Raw genomic sequence first — 14,960 nt, forward strand, 5'->3', positions numbered from 1 at the left:
TCCACCAAACAACCGTGCAGGTGCAGGGAGTGAATCTCCCAGTTGTAACTTGACAAACATGGGACGGTCTCGTCATCTTCAACAGTCTACCCGTACCAGTAGGACCGTATCTGGTGCCGGTAACAGCAATTTTATGGAATCTTTTCATAATTTTTTTAGACCCTCTTTTGCAAGGCCACCAGAGACAACAAGTCTGACACATAGTCAACGGCTGGAGAGGATGATACAGGAGTATCTCCAAATGAACATCGATGCCATGACTGTGCAACTGGAGCCTTGCTCCTTTTGGGCTTCAAACCTAGAAAAATGGCCAGAGCTCGCAACTTACGCCTTGGAGATTTTGTCGTGTCCAGCTGCCAGCGTTGTCTCTGAACGTGTATTCAGTGCTGCTGGGTGTGTGCTGACAGATAAGCGCACGCGTCTGTCCAGTGACAATGTGGACAGACTGACGTTCATCAAAATGAACAAGTCATGGATCCAGAAGGAATTTACTACCCCTGTGTCATCCTGGGGAGAGTAAATGCTTGTTGATTTGGAATGTGCTTGATGCAAATCAAAACATCCTGTTTGCAACTAGGGCACAAGTGCTGCCACTGAATGGGTGGGTGTGTGGGGCCCAATTTTTGGAAAAAAAGGGAGACTCCGCTTGGAGTAACCCTTGCTTACATTGTTTTTAAAAGAAGCCAAGATGAACAGAGCTGGGATCAGGAAAGACTTTGCTACCTACCCTGGTGTCATCCTGGGGACGGTTAATTATGGCGTATTTTTGAATGTGCTTGATGCAAATCTAGCTGTGAAGTGTACAACTGGGGCACAACTGCTGCCACTGAATGGGTGGGTGTGTGGGGCCCAATTTTTGGAAAAAAAGGGAGACTCCGCTTGGAGTAACCCTTGCTTGCTGTGTTTTTAAAAGAAGCCAAGATGAACAGAGCTGGGATCAGGAAAGACTTTGCTACCTACCCCGGTGTCATCCTGGGGACGGATAAGAATGACGTATTTTTGAATGTGCTTGATGCAAATCTAGCTGTGAAGTGTACAACTGCTGCCACTGAATGGGTGGGTGTGTGGGGCCCAATTTTTGGAAAAAAAGGGAGACTCCGCTTGGAGTAACCCTTGCTTGCTGTGTTTTTAAAAGAAGCCAAGATGAACAGAGCTGGGATCAGGAAAGACTTTGCTACCTACCCCGGTGTCATCCTGGGGACGGATAAGAATGACGTATTTTTGAATGTGCTTGATGCAAATCTAGCTGTGAAGTGTACAACTGGGGCACAACTGCTGCCACTGAATGGGTGGGTGTGTGGGGCCCAATTTTTGGAAAAAAAGGGAGACTCCGCTTGGAGTAACCCTTGCTTGATGTGTTTTTAAAAGAAGCCAAGATGAACAGAGCTGGGATCAGGAAAGACTTTGCTACCTACCCCGGTGTCATCCTGGGGACGGATAAGAATGGCGTATTTTTGAATGTGCTTGATGCAAATGTAGCTGTGAAGTGTACAACTAGGGCACAACTGCTGCCACTGAAGGGGTGGGTGTGTGTGGGGCCCAATTTTTGGAAAAAAGGGAGACTCCGCTTGGAGTAACCCTTGCTTACATTGTTTTTAAAAGAAGCCAAGATGAACAAGTCATGGGTCAGCAAAGACTTTGCTACCTACCCCGGTGTCATCCTGGGGATGGATAAGAATGGCGTATTTTTGAATGTGCTTGATGCAAATGTAGCTGTGAAGTGTACAACTAGGGCACAACTGCTGCCACTGAAGGGGTGGGTGTGTGTGGGGCCCAATTTTTGGAAAAAAGGGAGACTCCGCTTGGAGTAACCCTTGCTTGATGTGTTTTTAAAAGAAGCCAAGATGAACAGAGCTGGGATCAGGAAAGACTTTGCTACCTACCCCGGTGTCATCCTGGGGACGGATAAGAATGGCGTATTTTTGAATGTGCTTGATGCAAATGTAGCTGTGAAGTGTACAACTAGGGCACAACTGCTGCCACTGAAGGGGTGGGTGTGTGTGGGGCCCAATTTTTGGAAAAAAGGGAGACTCCGCTTGGAGTAACCCTTGCTTGATGTGTTTTTAAAAGAAGCCAAGATGAACAGAGCTGGGATCAGGAAAGACTTTGCTACCTACCCCGGTGTCATCCTGGGGATGGATAAGAATGGCGTATTTTTGAATGTGCTTGATGCAAATGTAGCTGTGAAGTGTACAACTAGGGCACAACTGCTGCCACTGAAGGGGTGGGTGTGTGTGGGGCCCAATTTTTGGAAAAAAGGGAGACTCCGCTTGGAGTAACCCTTGCTTGATGTGTTTTTAAAAGAAGCCAAGATGAACAGAGCTGGGATCAGGAAAGACTTTGCTACCTACCCCGGTGTCATCCTGGGGACGGATAAGAATGGCGTATTTTTGAATGTGCTTGATGCAAATGTAGCTGTGAAGTGTACAACTAGGGCACAACTGCTGCCACTGAAGGGGTGGGTGTGTGTGGGGCCCAATTTTTGGAAAAAAGGGAGACTCCGCTTGGAGTAACCCTTGCTTGATGTGTTTTTAAAAGAAGCCAAGATGAACAGAGCTGGGATCAGGAAAGACTTTGCTACCTACCCCGGTGTCATCCTGGGGACGGATAAGAATGGCGTATTTTTGAATGTGCTTGATGCAAATGTAGCTGTGAAGTGTACAACTAGGGCACAACTGCTGCCACTGAATGGGTGGGTGTGTGGGGCCCAATTTTTGGAAAAAAAGGGAGACTCCGCTTGGAGTAACCCTTGCTTGATGTGTTTTTAAAAGAAGCCAAGATGAACAGAGCTGGGATCAGGAAAGACTTTGCTACCTACCCCGGTGTCATCCTGGGGACGGATAAAAATGACGTATTTTTGAATGTGCTTGATGCAAATCTAGCTGTGAAGTGTACAACTGGGGCACAACTGCTGCCACTGAATGGGTGGGTGTGTGGGGCCCAATTTTTGGAAAAAAAGGGAGACTCCGCTTGGAGTAACCCTTGCTTGATGTGTTTTTAAAAGAAGCCAAGATGAACAGAGCTGGGATCAGGAAAGACTTTGCTACCTACCCCGGTGTCATCCTGGGGACGGATAAGAATGGCGTATTTTTGAATGTGCTTGATGCAAATGTAGCTGTGAAGTGTACAACTAGGGCACAACTGCTGCCACTGAAGGGGTGGGTGTGTGTGGGGCCCAATTTTTGGAAAAAAGGGAGACTCCGCTTGGAGTAACCCTTGCTTACATTGTTTTTAAAAGAAGCCAAGATGAACAAGTCATGGGTCAGCAAAGACTTTGCTACCTACCCCGGTGTCATCCTGGGGATGGATAAGAATGGCGTATTTTTGAATGTGCTTGATGCAAATCTAGCTGTGAAGTGTACAACTGGGGCACAACTGCTGCCACTGAATGGGTGGGTGTGTGGGGCCCAATTTTTGGAAAAAAAAGGGAGACTCCGCTTGGAGTAACCCTTGCTTGCTGTGTTTTTAAAAGAAGCCAAGATGAACAGAGCTGGGATCAGGAAAGACTTTGCTACCTACCCCGGTGTCATCCTGGGGACGGATAAGAATGACGTATTTTTGAATGTGCTTGATGCAAATCTAGCTGTGAAGTGTACAACTGGGGCACAACTGCTGCCACTGAATGGGTGGGTGTGTGGGGCCCAATTTTTGGAAAAAAAGGGAGACTCCGCTTGGAGTAACCCTTGCTTGCTGTGTTTTTAAAAGAAGCCAAGATGAACAGAGCTGGGATCAGGAAAGACTTTGCTACCTACCCCGGTGTCATCCTGGGGACGGATAAGAATGGCGTATTTTTGAATGTGCTTGATGCAAATGTAGCTGTGAAGTGTACAACTAGGGCACAACTGCTGCCACTGAAGGGGTGGGTGTGTGTGGGGCCCAATTTTTGGAAAAAAGGGAGACTCCGCTTGGAGTAACCCTTGCTTACATTGTTTTTAAAAGAAGCCAAGATGAACAAGTCATGGGTCAGCAAAGACTTTGCTACCTACCCCGGTGTCATCCTGGGGATGGATAAGAATGGCGTATTTTTGAATGTGCTTGATGCAAATGTAGCTGTGAAGTGTACAACTAGGGCACAACTGCTGCCACTGAAGGGGTGGGTGTGTGTGGGGCCCAATTTTTGGAAAAAAGGGAGACTCCGCTTGGAGTAACCCTTGCTTGATGTGTTTTTAAAAGAAGCCAAGATGAACAGAGCTGGGATCAGGAAAGACTTTGCTACCTACCCCGGTGTCATCCTGGGGACGGATAAGAATGGCGTATTTTTGAATGTGCTTGATGCAAATGTAGCTGTGAAGTGTACAACTAGGGCACAACTGCTGCCACTGAAGGGGTGGGTGTGTGTGGGGCCCAATTTTTGGAAAAAAGGGAGACTCCGCTTGGAGTAACCCTTGCTTACATTGTTTTTAAAAGAAGCCAAGATGAACAAGTCATGGGTCAGCAAAGACTTTGCTACCTACCCCGGTGTCATCCTGGGGATGGATAAGAATGGCGTATTTTTGAATGTGCTTGATGCAAATGTAGCTGTGAAGTGTACAACTAGGGCACAATTGCTGCCACTGAAGGGGTGGGTGTGTGTGGGGCCCAATTTTTGGAAAAAAGGGAGACTCCGCTTGGAGTAACCCTTGCTTGATGTGTTTTTAAAAGAAGCCAAGATGAACAGAGCTGGGATCAGGAAAGACTTTGCTACCTACCCCGGTGTCATCCTGGGGACGGATAAGAATGACGTATTTTTGAATGTGCTTGATGCAAATCTAGCTGTGAAGTGTACAACTGGGGCACAACTGCTGCCACTGAATGGGTGGGTGTGTGGGGCCCAATTTTTGGAAAAAAAGGGAGACTCCGCTTGGAGTAACCCTTGCTTGATGTGTTTTTAAAAGAAGCCAAGATGAACAGAGCTGGGATCAGGAAAGACTTTGCTACCTACCCCGGTGTCATCCTGGGGACGGATAAGAATGGCGTATTTTTGAATGTGCTTGATGCAAATGTAGCTGTGAAGTGTACAACTAGGGCACAACTGCTGCCACTGAATGGGTGGGTGTGTGGGGCCCAATTTTTGGAAAAAAAGGGAGACTCCGCTTGGAGTAACCCTTGCTTGCTGTGTTTTTAAAAGAAGCCAAGATGAACAGAGCTGGGATCAGGAAAGACTTTGCTACCTACCCCGGTGTCATCCTGGGGACGGATAAGAATGACGTATTTTTGAATGTGCTTGATGCAAATCTAGCTGTGAAGTGTACAACTGGGGCACAACTGCTGCCACTGAATGGGTGGGTGTGTGGGGCCCAATTTTTGGAAAAAAAGGGAGACTCCGCTTGGAGTAACCCTTGCTTGCTGTGTTTTTAAAAGAAGCCAAGATGAACAGAGCTGGGATCAGGAAAGACTTTGCTACCTACCCCGGTGTCATCCTGGTGACGGATAAGAATGACGTATTTTTGAATGTGCTTGATGCAAATCTAGCTGTGAAGTGTACAACTAGGGCACAACTGCTGCCACTGAAGGGGTGGGTGTGTGTGGGGCCCAATTTTTGGAAAAAAGGGAGACTCCGCTTGGAGTAACCCTTGCTTACATTGTTTTTAAAAGAAGCCAAGATGAACAGAGCTGGGATCAGGAAAGACTTTGCTACCTACCCCGGTGTCATCCTGGTGACGGATAAGAATGACGTATTTTTGAATGTGCTTGATGCAAATCTAGCTGTGAAGTGTACAACTAGGGCACAACTGCTGCCACTGAAGGGGTGGGTGTGTGTGTGGCCCAATTTTTGGAAAAAAGGGAGACTCCGCTTGGAGTCACCTTGCGGTGTTTTACATGATTTTAGAAGGGCGTGCCATGCCTATATCTGTGTGTCCTCCTCTTTTTCCTTGTCCAGCTGTTTTGTTTTCGCATGAGTATATGTCCTTGTCACTTTCCAATGTGTTTGAGTTGTTTGTCACCTTTAGGACACCTTTGAGGGTGTTTTCTAGGTGTTTTTCTGTGTTTGTGATTGCCTGCCATTGTTTCCTATGCAGTTCGAGTTCGGTTCGTCGAACGTTCGACGAACCGAACTCGAACGGGAGGTCCGTTCGGCGAACCAACCTCGAGCCGAACCGCGACCGGTTCGCTCATCTCTAATCTTAACTTAATACGGGATATCATATGGTACCAGAAGGAATGCAAACAGCTGCTGGCAATCTTATCTTTAGATTTCCAAACGGCTTCTTGCATTTTTACCTTTTTAAAGTAATGGAGAGAATGGGCTTCCCCATGGTTTTTATACAAAAAATAGGACTTTTATACAAAGAATCTTTTTCCCAGGTTTTAATTAATGTTTGTTTTTTTTACAAAGGAAGTGGCTTTGCTGTCCGGGGTGAAACAGGGATGCCCCATGCCCCCCCCCCTTCTTTTTATATGCGCCATTGAGCCCATCTTGTGTCGTTTGCGGGATGATAAAGTTATTAGAGGGGTCCCCATCCCGGGGGGAGAAAACAGAGAGCAAAAGAGAAGGGTGTTTGATACTGCGCCAAAGGATCACAGGAACAGATGTTTAGATTAATGCATCTTTATTTCATCCAGGTCTACGCGTTTCCGGAGCCACTGCCCCCTTCCTCAGGACCGTCAGGAAAGACAAAACATCAAATCTGTCCTGGTGGACACCAGCATGCAGATAAATAGACAAGATAACATCATGACACCACCCCTTCTTGAAAAAAAGGGGTGGGAGGAAACAGTAAAAAAAAAAAAAAAAAATGTCCATGCTGATGTACTAAATGTATCTTTACAAATAAAATTAAACCATGACTGGTATCACATAATCGCAAATGTCAGTCAGGATACACATATTGGGTCAAGAAAAATAATAAATTATGAAAAACCAAAAAACCTGTGTTTGTTCAGTGAAATGTACAAAAATATATATGAATTTATATATTCCATAGTGTATATATGTCAACATGTGTGTTTTATACATATGAAAATCCCGGGGGGAGGACAGCAGGTCAAGGCCCTAGCTTATATGGACGATGTTTCACTGTATTGTACGAACACAGCTACTGTTAACAGAGCAATCCTGGACACAGAAATGTTTAGCTTAGGCTCTGTTTTAAACTCAATGTGAATAAATGTGATTGTATGACGGTGGGACAATGGGAGCCAGACCCCCCCAAAATCCCAGTACAAAAAGAAGGCATTAAAATACTGGGGGTTCTATTTAATGCAGAAAATGATGGTCCAAAAAACTGGGCCTCTGTACTGGATAAAATAGATCAGAAAATTTATTTGTGGCTACTATGGAAATTATCAATGGAGGGGAAGATCTTAGTAATTAAAATGGTTTTACTTCCAATTATTTTATATGCTGCCATGGTTTTCCCTCCAAATTCCCTGTACATGAAAAGACTGCAAAAGGCCCTATTTTACTTTTTATGGGGGTCCAAAATGGAGAAGCTGATGAGGGTGGTGGTCTGTAAAAGAAATGGTGGTAAGGGCCTCCCAGACCTAAAACTGTTTATTTTTATTAATTTTTTTGTATTCTGTTACAAGTGTATTAAGATGGAAGGAGCCTTCTCATGTTTTCTCCATTATTGCACAGGTTTCCTCTTTAGGAAGTTGCAGATTGAAATGCAAACTAACTGTCTTTTTCTGTTATCTCCCCCGAAACAATATGAAGTTTTAACCAAAGTAATTGCTGAATATGACTTATCTAATGTTGACCCGTAGTTACTCTCAGATCAAAAAAAGCTCACGTTTGTCTGCAAGGGACAGGAGGTAATGGAAGATGTGGCTAATTTTTCTGTCTCTAGGTGCCAGTTAATTTGGAATAATGTAGCATGTCCTGCCCTGGGGAACACACAAAAGGACCTCGCTTGGCAGATAGTCCATCAGTGTCTGCCCACCAGGGCCTTTCAACATCACAGAGGGTTGGTGGCGAGCGCCAGGTGCCCCAGGGACAGGTGTGCACAGGAGGAGACAGTATTTCACCTGTTTTGGTACTGTCCCTTCGCACAAGGCCTATGGCAAACAGTGGGCACTCTGTTGAAATGGGTGTGTGGTCTGAGAGTTTTGAATTGTGATGTAATTTTATACGGTTTTATTGATTGTCCCACCATGTCACAAGCCAGAGTGGAATGGCTCATAATAAACTGTTTCAAAGAGGCATTATGGAAAATACGTAATATTTTATTGTTTAAACATGACTGTATTCCTATTAAAGATTGTATTGGCCTAGCGCTATGTGAAATGTACACCTATTACCTGAGAGATTGTAAGGCGCTAGGCACACAAGAAGCAAAAAAGGCATGGATTCTCCAAATCTGGAACAAATATGTATTTATAACTATTTTTTAATGGTTTTATTTGCCTTTTAATATGTTTTTATGTCATGTTTTATATGAAACCTTGTTTTGTCGGTTTTATGTATTGCATTTTATGCCATATTTTACTGCTATTTGAAAGAGTTGAATATTAATTGTCATTTTACTGTGTTTTTATCATTCTGTAAAAATTGATGGTTTTTGTTCTCTTTTTGTTATGTGCTATGAATCAATAAAGCTTGTTTGAAACGTGATCTGTTCTTATCAGTTTAATATCTGATACGTCCCCTATCTGGGGACCATATATTAAATGGATTTTTAGAACAGGGAGATGGAAGAAGAGCTTGCTCTGTCCACTCCACGCATTGACCTGGTATTGCAGTTCCTCCAGGACCGGTGCACCCCTTCTTAACCCAGTTTCCAAAAGCAGAACTGAATTCACCTGATTCAAATGCCCGATTAAATGAATTAGAAGAAAGCAAACAAGTTCTTATGCACCTCAATTTGGCCAATTTATTTGTCACTTTCACCCTTTTTTATCTTTCACAGTTTTACTTGCTTTATTCAACCAAAAGCTGCGCCATATAGCAAACTCATCTACACTCAACCTGACCAACTCTGCTATGTCCTGTGCAGTTTCTTGCTCTCTATCTTATCTAGATCATTTGCAATTGAATGGAATAGATCCCTTTTGGACAGAGTGGATTCAGCTGCTGCAGTGACCGCAGGTGTGAGAAGAAGCAGAATTGGTATCAGGTGCTATCTATCAGCTTCCACTCCAATTAAAGTTCCCTGTTTATTCCTACCATACATTGTGGTTTGGTGTTTTCTTTGAGCAATGATGATGTCTTTCCTGATCTGTTGGCTCCCTCTCCTGGAGGAAGAGTTTGCTTGCTCTTGGACTTTCAAAAAGAGAGGTCATGATAGACATTTAGCTGCTGAGCCCAATTGGGGACAGCCATGGGTGATGAATGTGTTGCAAACTGCTGCAAAGCATGATACTGCAACATAAGTAACGTCTAATACTAAGAATGGGCGGCCTATGAAATGAATTAGTACTTTCATGAAGCATACTTAAACGGGTAATTGGGAAAAGACAAATTGTAAAAAGCACTCTCAGAAAGCCCCTCTCTAAGTTTTGTTAGTAAGGTTTTCTGTAGTCTGCCTGTTTATTTATTTTCCGTTTGGACAGTGCAAAACAAGAAGAGACGAAACACTGGCGTGTCACAATGCCGCCATGGAAATGTCAAGGCTGCAGCCATGGCACCTCAATGGAATCTCCGCATGTCACAATGCCACCCGCTGACCTCACAATAGCGCTGCTGCCTATAAAGCCAGCTGCGCAGCAGTAGTTGCTCAGTGGGCGGGATGGTGGGCTAGGGAAAGGAGGGGGCAAACAATCTTCTTCCCCAGTGGTGGGGAGATGACAGGGGGAGGGATGCAGGTGGTGGGAGGGATGCAGAGGGCAGGGATTGAGGGCTGGGAGGGGAAGGGAAAAGATTGAGGTTTTTCCTAGTGACGACCGGGTGTGACTTGATATTATAACAGCTTTCATACCACATTTCTTTTTGGGGTTACAGTCATTGCTTTTTACCCCTTCATATATTGGCATATTTATATATTCGTATAACATGGATACTGTCAGATTTTTGGACAGTGAGGAACGAAGAAGGAGATTGGAAGATGTTTTTGGCGAACATACTGCCTCTCATCAAGCACGGAATGCTGCCCAAGATACCAACGATTCGTACACCTTTTGGGACCTTGAAAAATTGTCCATCTCACGGCTTAAAACCTGGTGGGATTCCATGACTCTAAATAAATACGTAGAGAAAAACATGATCCCCAGGGGCCTAAGACTCAAGAAAACTCCTACGTATATATTTTCAGATGATTTCATTAAAGATTGGAATGCAGAGCTATCCACCTGCTCATTAAATCTGATGAATCTAATAATAAAAGAAGAGAAAAAGCGCCTTGAGGATTTGGATCTACAAATAAAAAAAGTACATTCTTTTCTTGCTGATAATTATAATCCTTCAGACTTTGATAGACTGAATACGAAACTTAGGAGTACAATTGAGAATGTAGAGATGGACATTATGTCCTTGAAGCAGAATAAATTTCGTCGAGACACTAAAGACTATGACAACAAACAGGTGTATTCTTGGCATGCTACCACCAAAGTAAGACCAATTCTGAAAAAACATGTCTCACAATCACAAGGTGGAAGGGGGGTGCATTTCTCCTCCACGGATTATGACTCTGCGGATGACAGCGCTACATCCCATGATTCTAGTAAAAGTGGCAATTTTCCGCACCCTTCAAAAAACTCATCTATAAGAAGCCTAGGACACGAAGAGGTGGCAGAAAATGCAGGCGGAGGGGGCAGAAAATACTTCCTCCGCTCAAGGAATTGTCGTTATTGGAGAAACTGACACCTGGCACTCCCCTCCACATTCCAGTACTGAATATCTCTGCCAATATTCTCACTCCAGCACAAGTGAATGTCCTACAAAAAGGGCTAAACTTTGCCCCTAAAAACAGAGCAGACTTATTCCAGACTATCCGTGATGTCAATAAATTCATCCGTAATCTCACGGTTGAAAAACATTTTTTCAATGCAGATACCATTGCTGAGGAACAGGAATCTTCTAACATGCCACCATATCATATCGACAATATTCCCATGTTTCTAAGCCTGAGAGAACAACTAGCCATCACACAGTTACAGGATTTGGGAGAAGTGGATATGAGGACTTCAAAACCTACAACTTTTACAACAAAAAATCCGGACTTTTATCGAGTATCTTCCAGGGTTCCGATGATGGATACCTTCAAGGATTTAATGGAAATGGAGATAAGAAAAGTACTTTCACAAAACCCTGTTTTTCAGGATAATTTATCGGCATCTGATCGGAAAGCTCTGAAAGATCTAAAGACGAATAGTCACATTGTGGTTCGCAGGGCTGATAAGGGGGGTTCAGTGGTGGTGATGGACAGTGGTTTATATGTGAAAAGTATAACCTCTATTCTGAATGATAATTCAACCTACAGACATCTCACCTCGGACCCCACATCTGATTTCTCATTAAAATTATACCAGTTGCTATCAAAAGGAAAAGAATGGGGAGTGCAGAGTGATAGAGTGTTACATGTCGTGGCTCTCTTGTTGTACATAGATCGTCTGTGACATTCCAGACGATCGCTAGCAGCAACCCGCTCACTCTTCACCCACCATAGCGGCGGTCCCTTACACCGTGCACAGTGGACCTTGACCGGCGGAAGCTGTCCATTTCCCATCTTGGCACGCTTCCCCGGGTCCCCCTCGTAACATTACGGTCGCGCCAAAGGTCTGGCTATGGCAGAAGAGCAGCAGCAGTTGCTGCGTTATGTGCAGCAGTTGGAGTCACAATTGGCAGCTGTGGAGCGGTCTTCCCCCGATAAGGCTGCTCTAGCGACAATTGCCACCCAAGCGGCTACTCAGGCTGTGGAATTGAGCGGAAAGTCGCCTCGCCTTGCGCTCCCAGAGCGCTTCAACGGGGACAGCTCCGAGTGCCGTGGTTTCATAAACCAGGTTACCACCTACTTGGAGATGTCCGCCACTCTTTATGCTACTGAGAAGGCGAAAGTAGCATTCGTCCAGTCCCTGCTCACAGGGAGAGCGCTAAAATGGTCCACGCCGTTGTGGGAGCGTGGAGATCGGGTGGTGAATCACCTTCCAGTTTATCTTGAGGCCATGAGAAAGGTGTTCCTCGGGCCTCAAGTCACCCACGACTCCGCGCTGCGACTCCTACGCCTTCGGCAAAAGTCCACTTCAGTCGGGGACTTTGCGGTGCAGTTCAGGACACTCGCCGCAGAGCTGGACTGGCCAGATAAAGTCCTTGTCCCTGTGTTCTGGGAGGGTCTGGCAGGGTTCGTCAAAGACGCGCTGGCCACGCGTGATGTGCCGACCACCTTAGAGGCCTTGATACGGTTGCTTCTCGCATAGACATCCGCCACGCGGAGCGGAGGCTCGAGGTCTCTTCAGCACCCACGTCTACCTGGCCTACAGAGCCTCTGACTCTCCTTCCCCACCAGACCAGTCTCCCAGCCAGTTCTGTTGATGACTCTGTGGAGCCCATGGAAGTCTCCAAGGTGGTCTCCTCTACCACAGGCTCTCGGCCGCCGGTCGTTTGCTTTGCCTGTGGGCAGAGGGGACATGTAGCTACCCGATGTTCAAAACCATCGGAAAAGAGACAGTGTCTGGTTTCCATCAGAGGAGGAACCCTAGACGCTGCCTCTCCTTCTAAATTAACCCTCAGCGCCCAGTTGCAGTTCGGCACCACTGTCTTCCCTGCCCTGGCTTGCTTAGACACTGGCGCTGACGGCAATTTCATTTCAGCCTCCCTGGCAACTAGGTACTCTGTTCCCCTGGTCCTGTTGCCTAAGCCAATCAGTGTCCAGGTAGTCAACGGGTCCCTACTTGTCAAACCCATTACCCATATCACCGTCCCTCTCAGGATGGATGTACCACCAGGCCACCATGAGCAGGTGTCCTTTCTGGTGCTTCCAGAAGGGACGGATGAGATCCTACTAGGACTCCCCTGGTTGAAACGGCATGCTCCGATACTCAACTGGACAACAGGGGAGATCTCGTCCTGGGCAGGGTCATGTAAAGAACACCTCGGGACCACCGGGTCACCCACTCCCCTAGACCTGGTGCCACCTGGCCAGACCCTCGTTCCCCCTAGGTTACGGAACGATGTACTTTCCTGGGACCATACCTCCAAGGTCGTGGGCCTCTTCAGGTCCAAAAGGACCAGAGTTCTAGAGGCCAGGCATGATTGGTGGCCGACGGCCGACTCCTCGTCCGACAACCCTGAAGTAGCGAGGTTGGTTAAAACAAAAATCGTTCAGGGCAAGAGGTACTTCCTCGTGGAGTGGGTCGGTCGTGGACCGAAGCATAGGACCTGGGAATTGGAGGATCATGTCCACGCTCCGGGTTTGGTAGCAGCCTTTGAGCACAGACGGCGGGGGGGCCCTAGATGGGGGGGTAATGTTACATGTCGTGGCTCTCTTGTTGCAAGGAATGAGGTGGTCCCCCATTCCTTGTCTGCCACGAGCCCTACTGCTCAGCAGCGCCAAAGGTCTGGGAGACTGCGCAGTCTGCTGGAGTTGCCTCCTCAGAGACACAGCAGAAAGGGAGACACCTAGTGGTTCTCCCCTTGCAGGGAATGGAGCGGTCTCCCATCCCTTGCCTGCCACGAGCTCTCCTGCTCAGCATCACAGAGGCTCTGGGAGGTTGCGCAGTGTGCAAGGAATAGATGCTCAGGGAAGCAGCAAGACTTCCCATGTCTCTGCACATTGTGAAACCGAGGATCCCGCCTTTATGACCCAGAGGCAGGAAGATGAGCATGTGCTCCACGTGACGTCTTCTGATTCGCTCACTGATATCACACGGCCCCATGACGAGGCTGGTGATGTGCTGAATCCTGACTGGCTGGGCCAGGACGTCACGAACCCTGATTGGGTCACGCCCGTCTCGCGCCCGCCCTTGGGTGGAGCTACACCTCCTTAAAAGCTCCCCCTGCCATCATGGCGGCGCGCGACCGTCCTTCTATGTTTGGATGTCTGGCAGCGTGCTGCCACGCCACTGCTCAGGCATTACTGTCTTCTGTGGGCTTGGCCCTTGCTGCTTAGGCAGTACCTCGTTTGCAGGCCGTGTTCCTGCCTTGCTGCTCCGGCAGTATCCCCTTCAACAGGCCGTGTTCCTGTCCCAGGTGAGCTCCTCAAGCCTCCACCGGACTCACCTGGTTATTGAAAGCACACGTGCGTGGGCACCTCTGTGCTACCCTCGTGCCATATTCTCGTGACTTCCCCGTGCAACAGGTACACCGAGCCGTGTGATCCCTGCCATACAACCCTCACGGGTTAGGGCAGATCGGTGTACATAGATCGTCTGTGACATTCCAGACGATCGCTAGCAGCAACCCGCTCACTCTTCACCCACCATAGCGGCGGTCCCTTACACCGTGCACAGTGGACCTTGACCGGCGGAAGCTGTCCATTTCCCATCTTGGCACGCTTCCCCGGGTCCCCCTCGTAACAATAGAGTGTATGAATACCTCTCTGTGGACTCTCCGGTATGCCTAATTTTCCAGGGCCTCCCGAAGGTCCACAAGAACATCTTCCCCCCACCCCTTAGGTCTATAGTATCCAGTATTGGTTCTTTGACAAGCAATTTGAGTGACTGGTTAGATCATCAGATTCAACCCCTTATGAAGCGAACAACAGGCTATATCAGGTACAAAAAAAGTTTATTGCAAAATCTGGAGAAAGTTCCTTGGTCAGAGAATTGTTTTTGGATCACGAGTGATGTAGTCTCCCTGTATACAAGCATCCCCCATAGGGAAGCTCTTCAAGCTCTATGTTTCCATCTCAATAAATACAGCCCCCTGGAAGGTCACCTTAAGGAATTTGTAATGACAACTGGTTTCCTGCTAACCCATAATTTCTTTCAGTTCAATGGGTCTTTTTATGTGCAGATAGCCGGATGTCCTATGGGGGCAAGTTTTTCATGTACTTTAGCTAATCTCTTCATGGCCTACTGGGAAGAGCAATATATTTACACTGAAGCTAATCAACTCCTGAATTCCATTTTATGGTATGCCAGGTATGTGGATGATCAAATACTTATAT

The 14,960-nt window shown here is 46.7% G+C and overlaps 1 pseudogene; it reads left to right on the forward strand.

Moving 5' to 3' along the window:
• Window positions 1-8,483: 8,483 nt before the first annotated feature.
• On the forward strand, window positions 8,484-8,686 carry LOC142313418 (U2 spliceosomal RNA; annotated as a pseudogene).
• Window positions 8,687-14,960: the final 6,274 nt, after the last annotated feature.

The sequence above is a fragment of the Anomaloglossus baeobatrachus genome, chromosome 5 (genome assembly GCF_048569485.1).
Source record: "Anomaloglossus baeobatrachus isolate aAnoBae1 chromosome 5, aAnoBae1.hap1, whole genome shotgun sequence".
In the NCBI taxonomy this organism is placed as follows: domain Eukaryota; kingdom Metazoa; phylum Chordata; class Amphibia; order Anura; family Aromobatidae; genus Anomaloglossus; species Anomaloglossus baeobatrachus.